The 9,784-nt window shown below is 39.5% G+C and overlaps 1 pseudogene across 1 annotated transcript; it reads left to right on the forward strand.

Annotated features, from left to right (window-relative positions):
* Positions 1–3,563: 3,563 nt before the first annotated feature.
* LOC104532014 (ELKS/Rab6-interacting/CAST family member 1 pseudogene) lies at positions 3,564–4,346 on the forward strand (annotated as a pseudogene). Its single transcript, XR_728086.1, has one exon. The product of XR_728086.1 is annotated as an ELKS/Rab6-interacting/CAST family member 1 pseudogene (transcript).
* The last annotated feature ends 5,438 nt before the right edge of the window (positions 4,347–9,784 follow it).

The raw sequence follows: 9,784 nt of genomic DNA on the forward strand, positions 1-9,784 counted from the left end.
GGATAAGAATATTTTGATGTGGATAAAGAAGCTGGAACTCTGTGGGTTCAACGTCTTGTGTTCAGCATTGGTTGACTTGCAAACAATTTCCAAAGTAAACTTTATTCTGTCATTTTCTTGTGTAATAGTCATTCATTTAACATGAAAAGTAGTGAGCTTTCTTACCTTCCAGAACTAGTCAGATCTAAAAATCTACATTCTAGTCCTAAGATAGATGATTCACATTTTTTTAACGTAAAGGAGCATAGCAGCTGCAGCTCTGACAATTGTGGTGTTCACCAGAAAGTAACAGGAAAAATTTTTTTTGGCTCTGTCTTGGTTGAAACACCTCCAGGTTGTGAATCCTGTCTATTCTCTCATCATCCCCACTAGTTGAATTCCAGAGTAAAGATATTTGTCAGAGTTTTACTGGAATATCAGCTTTGCCTGGTTTGGAATTCCATCTTCTTTTTTTATATATATATTTTTTTTTTTTCCCTTGCTCTGTTCTGGAGTCCAGGTCCTATTGTGTAACCTAGTCATCATGATTAACTATTAAAGTATGAATTATGGAAATGTGAACAATGATTGGACTCGATGATCTTAAAGGTCTTTTCCAGTGTAGGCTATTCTGTGATCCTATAATTGCTACCTCTGTTAATGAAGTCTAATGTGTCTGCTCCGCTGCTTTATCAGATGGAGACAGCAAAGGCTGACTTTTCTGTTGCTGTTTTACAACTGACACTCAGAGCTTTCCTGGTGCAGATGAGACAGCCCAGTCTCCTGGGAGCTGGGTAGATAGATGGCTTCCAGGATGGTGGTGGGAGGCACTGGAGGGGTCACTGTGCTGTGAGGTGTGCTTACCTGCCTGGTTCCTGATCCAGCTGCCCTGTTCCTCACTCTCAGGTGCTGACAGCGTTATGGAATTGACTCTGGAAATGTTGGCTGGTGTCAGTCCTGAACAGAAACTGCAGAAAAGAAATTCAACTTCATGTTACTTGCTGAAGGCTGTAGAAGTTATTCCAAAATTATTAATTTTTTTGTTTTAACAAACGTAAGCAGGGATTTTCCTGTATTTCTGCAATATATTTGTCTGTATTTGGTTTGCTTACTTACCTAGGAGTAGTTACTATGGTATTAGTGTTTGTCCTAGAGTAGTGGGGGATATGAAAGGCATAATAATTTTATATGATGGTGAGATTCTTCAGAGATTAACAGAACTTTATGTTAATGAATTTTCATTAACATAAAGTTTTCTGTCAGCGATAGGCAGGACTGTCTGATTTCTGATCCATTGGTTCACATAAAACAGTAGATATAGGGGCTGAGTGTGCCAGCACTGGTAAACACATCTCATTTTATTGGGTTCTTTATCCTGAAGCTGATGTTAATCTGATCCCTCCAGAATTTCTTACATTTCTACTATGCCTGAATACAACTCTCCTACTGAAAACAACCAGATCTGACAACACTAGTGTACCTATTCCTGCCCTCTCGCATCACAGCTGCCTTACAAGTGAATCCTCATCAATTTGCGTGAGTTGCATTTTACTCTCGGCACGCTAAGTTCTGATGCAGGCGTTGCCAGCTTCCACGCCGCTCTGAATTACCATTTTAATTGCTGTGTGGTTCTGGATATCGCTGTACTCCTAGAATCACCAAATCCCAGAGTGTTGTGAACTGGGAGGGACCCACAAGGACCATGGAGTCCAACTCCTGTCCCTGCACAGGACAAGCCCAACATTCACACCATGTCCCTGAGGGCACATGGTGGCCAAATGCTGCTGGAATCTTGTCAGGCTTGGTGCCATGAGCCCCTCCCTGGGGAGCCTGTTCCAGTGCTCCACCACCCTCTGCCTCAAGAACCTTTTCCTCATGGCCAACCTCACCCTCCCCTGCCACATCTTCCTGCCATTCCCTCTGCTCCTGGCATTCGTTGGTGGCCAGAGAGAAGAGATCAGCACCTGCCCCTCCTCTGCCCCTTGGGAGGAAGTTCTAGACCCCCAGGAGATCTCCTCTCAGTCTCCTCTTCTCCAGGCTGAACAACCCAAGTGACTTCAGCCTCTCCTCACACCCTTCCCCTCCAAACCTTTCACCAGTTTAGTGGCCAAAAATACTCCTTGGAGTGGTAACTGCTGTGCTGTTTTGCCATTTTCACTGGCTGTGACTGGGCCGTTGTCATGAAACGGATTAATTTTAGTTGCCACAAGTTGCACTGTAGTAGTTTTAAATGTTTACTGTCAGATTATAACCTTTTTTTTTCCCCCACAGTTCATGGCATCTGAGTGGTTTTGGGCAATTACCTGTGACCTTAGAAGACATTTTTTTCTTAGCTGGCACTTCAGGCAGGATGTAATGTTATCTATCTTGCCATTTTCGTACAGAAAATGTGTTTATAATTGTCCTCTTTTCAAACCTTTTTCTACAATACTGTATAATTCTCCAGTACTCTTTTTAGGCTCTGGTTGCCCTTCTTTAAAGCTTTTTCGTGATCACTAGATAGTATTTTCAATTAATACTATAAGCATGTTGATCGGATGTCTCTGTACTGGTTAATGAATCTGAACTGGTTAATGAGAAGTATATTTTGATTAAAATACTTGCTTAATCCAAACAGAGATTTAAGTCATGTTTAGAGTTTTGAGAGAAAATAAAAGAGGCTGGAACCAGTTGTCAATGCAGATGTGATTCTCTTGTTCCTCTGAACCTCACTGGTCCCGTTGCTGTGTGGTCGCTGTTTTTTCGGAGGTGGATCTGTACTTGCATAAGCTGTGTGGTCAGTGGTGATTTCATGTTTCTTCTCAGTTTTGTTTCTGACTTCTGAGTTTGACAGCAACGCTGAGGGGAGCTGCTAGTTGAGATCATGATCACAATCATTTCAGTCCATCCTGCCTTCCCATTTGCAGGATTATTTTCACTGCAACAGGGTTTAGAAACTGTGTCCTGTGGAAACTAGCAATGCTTGAAGGGAAAAAAATAATATTACTGGGTGACCTTTAAATTTTGATTCTCTCTTACTCAGGAAGGTAACAGGTAAAGAATTAGGAGTACTTAGACACAGGGGGGAAAAAGGTTGCAGAGTTCAGGTCATGATCAACAAAATTATGGCCTGAAAATTGTTGTGTTTTATTTTGTTTTTGTTTTTTTTCTCTGTCTTTACTGTGATAATATAACAACAGAAAAGCAAGAAGTTCCTTTTTGAGTTTAAATATTAGGGTTTAAATAAAAGATTGGTTTTTTGTGAGTGGGAATTGAAAAGATGCTGGAGAAGTGTAACGATGGTAGAATACACTTTATTCTAATGTGGGACAAAGTATTTTGTGATAAACTAGGTATTGAACTTAAATGAACACATAACTTCATATGTGTTATTTTTATCAACACAGTTTTTAATGTGTTTTTTTTTTTTATTGATACAGATATGGTCCTGAACATTGTGAGCACGTGACTTCAAAGATGGACAGCTGGATCTGTTATAAGTTGTGATTGGCCTTAAGCTGACTTAAAACCGTCGAAGAACTTAACAGGATTTCTCTCATTCCTGATTTATGCCTATCTAATTGCCTCACACCACCAGCTTAATCATGTATGGAAGCGCTCGCTCAGTTGGTAAGGTTGAGCCAAGCAGCCAGAGTCCAGGGCGTTCACCGAGGCTGCCACGGTCACCACGCTTGGGCCATCGTCGAACCAACAGCACGGGTGGCAGTTCTGGGAGTAGTACTGGGGGTGGCAGTGGGAAAACCCTTTCTATGGAAAATATTCAGTCCTTAAATGCTGCCTATGCTACATCTGGCCCTATGTATCTAAGTGACCATGAGAACGTGGGTGCAGACACCCCAAAAAGCACCATGACTTTGGGCCGATCTGGGGGTCGGCTGCCTTACGGTGTTAGGATGACTGCCATGGGGAGCAGCCCTAACATTGCCAGCAGTGGAGTTGCCAGTGATACTATTGCATTTGGAGAACATCATCTCCCCGCAGTGAGTATGGCATCCACCGTGCCTCACTCGCTGCGCCAGGCCAGGGATAACACCATCATGGATCTGCAGACACAACTCAAAGAAGTATTACGGGAAAACGACCTGCTTCGCAAGGATGTGGAGGTGAAAGAAAGCAAGCTGAGTTCTTCCATGAACAGTATCAAGACCTTCTGGAGTCCTGAGCTAAAAAAGGAGAGAGCTCTGAGGAAAGATGAAGCTTCAAAAATCACTATTTGGAAGGAGCAATATAGAGTTTTGCAAGAAGAAAACCAGGTTTGTCATCTAATGTCACGTTGTGTTCGTGCCGTAGCATGATTAAGTGAGTTTATTAAACTTCCATGTCACATTTAAGCAGCTAAGTTATATTGGTGCTTTTCCCAGGTAACTGGTACGTTTGCAACTTGCAAGCTTCTTTTAAATGTTTCTTCTCAAGCCTTGTAAGCCACCTCTTGAGTGCTCATTCCTCCTCATGTGTCATGTGGTTTGTTGTTTTTTTTTTTCCTAGAACTGATGCTAACCACTTGGTTTCCCTTTGGAAGTATTTTACCCTGTTCATCATTAATATTTCTGTAGTATTTACCCCTTGAAGCATTCTCCGAGATGCAGAATGTACTAACTGCTGACCCCAAATACAACTGAACTGCTGCTGAATGTTGACAGAGTACCAGTAAAACAAAGTTTATGTTACATTATGGTCTTGTTTTGGAGCTCCAGTTAAAACCTCCAGACCTGCAGTTTTCACAAACAGATATAAATCGTGTTCTTGGCTACATTTAAGGAACACTGTTTAGTACCTGCTCATCTGTTCTTTTGTCATAAGCTGTGCATGTCTTGTTATGCAACTATCATAAAGCACCCTGCAGGTTTTTTTTTTGTAGCGGTCTGGCTAGTTAGAGAACAGGCAGAAGAACAGAGAATCTTGGTTGTCTAATTCCTTTGTCTTGTCCCTCTTAAAAGCATCCCTGAATTAGAAAAAAAAAACCAACCTGAGAGACTGATTCAAATTCAGGTCTCTCTGTAGTCAGCTCTACTTATTAACAGCTTGTTAAGAATTTTTAAATTTTTAAAGCTTCTTGCTAGCTTAATCCACTAACTACTTGTCTTTTGAGTTAGTGTCCTCGTGTCAATTTGTTTCTGGGCAAATATGAGTGAGGCTTCTCTTTGCTCTCTCTGCTAAGAAACCTCCCTCCTCCTTTGGAAAACAGGCCCAGTGTCCAACTCCAAAAGTTTCCTGAAAAGCAAGTCAGCTTTCACCATGACAGAATTACTTTCCCTATTGAGTTTTTTAAATATCCAAGAAAGTTTAATGAAATAGTTTCCATAATTCAAGCGTGGTCATGTTCTTGTGACACTTTTAAGTTATACTTACTATTTTAGGCAGTGGTTTGGTTTTTTTTCAGATTTACTTTAGAAGGAGGGGAGGGAAGAGCAGCTGCTGGAGGAAAAAAATAGTGCTGGTGGTACTTGACATGTTATACTCTCAGGTGACCTGTGTTAAATAATAGATTCCTTTTAGTTAGTGATAATCTGCTAAGATGAAGCTGTCTGAGATTTTCTTTGCACTTTTTAAAAGAAAAAATGAGTTGAAGAAAGTAAGTTGTTTTTCCTGAGTTAGTATGAAATAATTTAATGAACCTGTCACGTAGTTTTAATAGCTCTGTTCTTACCAAATGGTGAGTATCACAACATGGGATTTGCTGATGTGTGTGACATTTCATATTCATTTTCATATGTCTTCTTAGAGTGAGGTAAACCTAAGGTTAAATAATTTTTATTACAAAAGTAGGATTTCCTTAGAAGGAGTAATCCAGTGAAAAATTTAGTTATAGTGGTACAGTACCAGTCTAATGAATACATAGAATACCTTTCACTCAGCTTTTCTGATGCTCTATTTCAGCTGCAGGTAAGTATTTAAATTCTCAAGTTCTTTTCATTTTTAAGTTCTGTTTTCATACTCAAGGGAATGTCTTGGAATATAACAACACTTTTTTTCCTGAAATCAGTTTTGACTTCTGAGGGTGCTGTGGAAATCTTGCAAGAAAAATGCAATGAATGTATGGTTTAGAATGGATTAAGCAGTTACTAAATATATATATGATGATTCCTCTGAGGTTTGGTTTTTTTCTTATCTTTCCTTTATCCCCTAATTAAACATTTACAGATATTTCCAGGCTGCTGTTCTCTAGGCAATCACTATAATTACTACCACACTAGTAGCATTGTGCAAGTTTGGTCCAAAAAAGAAGGGTGCAATTTAAAAGTAAAAGGGTATTATTGCGATGAGTGTAAAAACTAAGAATGCTAATTAGTAGATTATAGTTGGCTAACAGTGTGTCCTAATTAAACTCTGAATTCATTATGTTTTCTATAGCCTTTCGGAGTTGGTCACTTCAGCCCTTTATAAGGAAGATCAGTTTAATAGGATTTAGTGTAATTAAACAGACTTCTCTGTTTAGAGACTGAACAAGGGATTTCTCTGATCTGTTGGGGGACCAGAAAAATCTCTTCATTACCCCTCCAGCCTCCCCATAAAATGAGTTAATTGCCGGAACTGGTGGTTTAGACCTCGGTACGAGTATTTCAGCACATCACTTTTAATAAAGACTTCTCACATGGGCAGAACTTGTGTTTTATATTAAGTTTAGCTGAGGCCAAGTGCATTGTTAAAAAGGGACTGAACTCATGGAGCCAGGTTGCTGTCTGACTCATGCCATTATCTGATGGTCATCTCAATCTCTTTGATCTGGTCTTGGCTCTTTATTTCTCTACCACACTTGATTGACCCCGATTGTATTTGGTTTTTATTGCTGCTGTTGTCACCTCAACTTCGAATGATTGAATTGCCTCTTGATTTTGAAAGTTAAGAATACCTGAGTTCTGATTGATTGCTACCTCAGCCTCCTATGGAAAATGCACTGATGTCTTTGGGTTTTCTTTGGAATATGTGCAAATAAATCACAATTATTGATGTATTACTGATTTCCAATAAATTTTCTGGATTCAATAAAGATTGGAGAAAGAATAGGGAGGTTCAGGAGCGTGCTACTACCTGTCCTGAGGCAGTTACTTCTCTCTTTGGTTGTCTTCTTACGGCAAGAGGTACCAGGAATATCTTGGATATGATACTGAGGATGTTGTGTGTGTGCACCTACGTAGCTGTCACTTGGGTTGGGAGTGCTTTAGTCTTGCTCAGTCGTGGTGTTTTCACCAGTTGTGGTGCAGCGTGGCTGTATTCATCAGCTGCTCTGAGCAAATACTGCAGCTGTGGAGTGTAGCATGTGCTAAACTTTATTTTCAACCTTTGCTACTGATCTTGAAGAGCCGGAAAATCCTTTGTTTTCATAAATGGGGAATTTAATTGTCATGTCATTTTGAAGAGCTCAGAACTAGATGTGGAAAGTATTCCTACAGTTAACATAGGTTCTTGGAAAAATACAATAGTTTTCAATGCAAAGTGGATTAGATAACCAATTAGACTTTTCAAGGAGCCAAAAGGAGGATGCAAATGATTCCTCAAAGGTTAACAAACCCATGCATATCCAAGGAGAAACTGATGGAGCAAATGAACAGGAAGCTTGTTTTTGGCATGTTATCACGTTCCTCACCATGCTTTAGTAGGAACTGTATTTTTCTGAGTTGAAAAAATAATTATTTTTAGTGTGTACAGTTTAAAGTTTCCCTGGAAACCTCTTTATCAGAAGCCAGAAGAGGGAAGGAAAGACAGTATTTTTTGCACATTGGTAGGAATTTCCTTAAAAACTGGACCTTGGGGGACTCTGTGGAACTCAAGAACAAAGGAAATTCTTTCAGTTGAAACTTGCTTATAACAAGGTCATTGTCCCTTAAAATAAGTAGCACAATGCAAATTTAATATCTAACACCCTGCATTGAAACTTCCCACATTTGACTGATCTACATTTAAGACTGGAAATATGTTTCAGCTGAAATAAAGTGGTACTGCTGAAAACATCTTGCTACTTTGATGTATTTCTGTGGTCTTTTTGTGGTTAGAGGCCTTGGATGTCTGAGTAAGAGAGTTTAATCAAGAAAATATTTTCTGAAAGGAATTTCACCTTGCTTGGGGTAAGCACTTGAACATTCTCCTTTATTGTGATGGGTCTGCTCCAGCATTTCATCAGAGTTCTTCGCCAGAAGTGGAAGTATTCTCCATTTCATAGTAGCATGAAATGAGCATCTTACTTTTTAAAAGACAGTTGTCCATGTGTTAGCCTCTTAAACGTGCTGGGTGCTGCTGTTGTGAGGCTGGCTGAGCTTCTAATGAGTACGTTCTTCTTCTGGAAATCAGATTAATTCTCACTTTTCCATTGATTTTTTTTTTGTTTGTTTTAAATTATATTAAAAGAAAAGTCATTCTAATAGTAGTGCCATTCCCAAATTGGTTACTAGTTGATAGAAAGCTAAACTTTCTCCTGTTGATGGATGTTTAATTGTGCAATATGCGGTTCCATAATCATTGCTTAAAGACATTATCTGTATCCCACAGCATTACACTTCAGTAATTCTTTCAATGGCAAATATCTATCGGCTCTCTAGAAAGCTGCCAGCTTTCAGGTTCCCTCTGTCTTTCCCCAGTCGCAGCATGAAATTCTAACTTAGTTTTGACTTATTCTAAAAGGAATTATCTCCTCCAGAGTGCTTGATATCTGGGGCATTTATTGAGTTGCCACGCTTTGTAGTGACTTCAGAAATTGTCATGTAATCACCCAAGGGACGGGCCTTCTGTGTTCTGGTTTTTGCAATTCTGTAAGGAAATAAAATTAAACTTCTGGTGCTTATGTAGGTTCCCCAATGCTCCTTTTCTCCCATGTTTCCTATTGAGGTAGAATCTAATACCTTGAGTTACTTTGACCTGTACTGTAGGCTGAATGGCTGGTCTCTACTTGATCCATTAAACATACAAGGGGAATGCTACCAACTTGAAAGCAGCTTGTAATAAACCAGGTGATGTCAGTGGTACTGTTGGATTTAGTAGCTTAACTTTCCTTTTTGCTATTAAACCTGAGGGGGGGATTACTTTAAATTCTGCAGAACTTTCAATAGCAGACTTTCTGCTATAATTCTTTGTCTCCTGTGTATCCAGACTGTTCAGACGTTGCACTCCCAACTAGGGTTGCAGTGTATTTAGTGTTATTATCCCATCATTTATTATGTATATTCCTGAAAAGTCTTGTCTGTGTGACTGTATTTCTCTAGAAACCATTGTCTCTTTCAGTGTTACTGTAATTCTGGTGTTACTAACTTTTTCCCCTCAAGTGTCCTTCCTTTCTCAAGCCTCAACTAGGGAGCTGGAAACTGTGCAAGGCTCTGGTTTGGGACGTGCTTCCTTTTAGTCACTCAGTGACCAGTTGGACAATAATAGATGACAGCAATAGCGGAAGTACTCTTGCATTATAGTTCATTTTAGCAGCAGTCTTGTACTGATATTATACCTTTCTAATACCAAATCCAGTATTCTCAAGTGTTTTCTTACTCCGTGGTAGAAAGGAGAGGAGCCCTTTTGATGGAACTGCCAGTCCATGGAAAAAGGATTGAAGTTGTACTAATAATACATATGCCAGTCTTTGTGTATGCCTCCAAGGCCAAAAGGAGAAATAGAGGGGTTTTTTTAACTCTTTTCAATTTGTTGATATTAGAAAGCCTCATAGACTTGAAGATGGTACAGCAGAGTGGGCTGCCATGACTTAACCATTAGTTGCAAATAATTTGGGGTTTTTTTCAGCAAAGTAGGTATCTAAATCCTATTAACAGTCTGTATAATGCTTAAAACATTAGTAAGACAGAGCAACTTTTGTATTAAAGATATA

Source organism: Antrostomus carolinensis, unplaced genomic scaffold, assembly GCF_000700745.2.
Source record: "Antrostomus carolinensis isolate BGI_N321 unplaced genomic scaffold, ASM70074v2 scaffold44641, whole genome shotgun sequence".
In the NCBI taxonomy this organism is placed as follows: domain Eukaryota; kingdom Metazoa; phylum Chordata; class Aves; order Caprimulgiformes; family Caprimulgidae; genus Antrostomus; species Antrostomus carolinensis.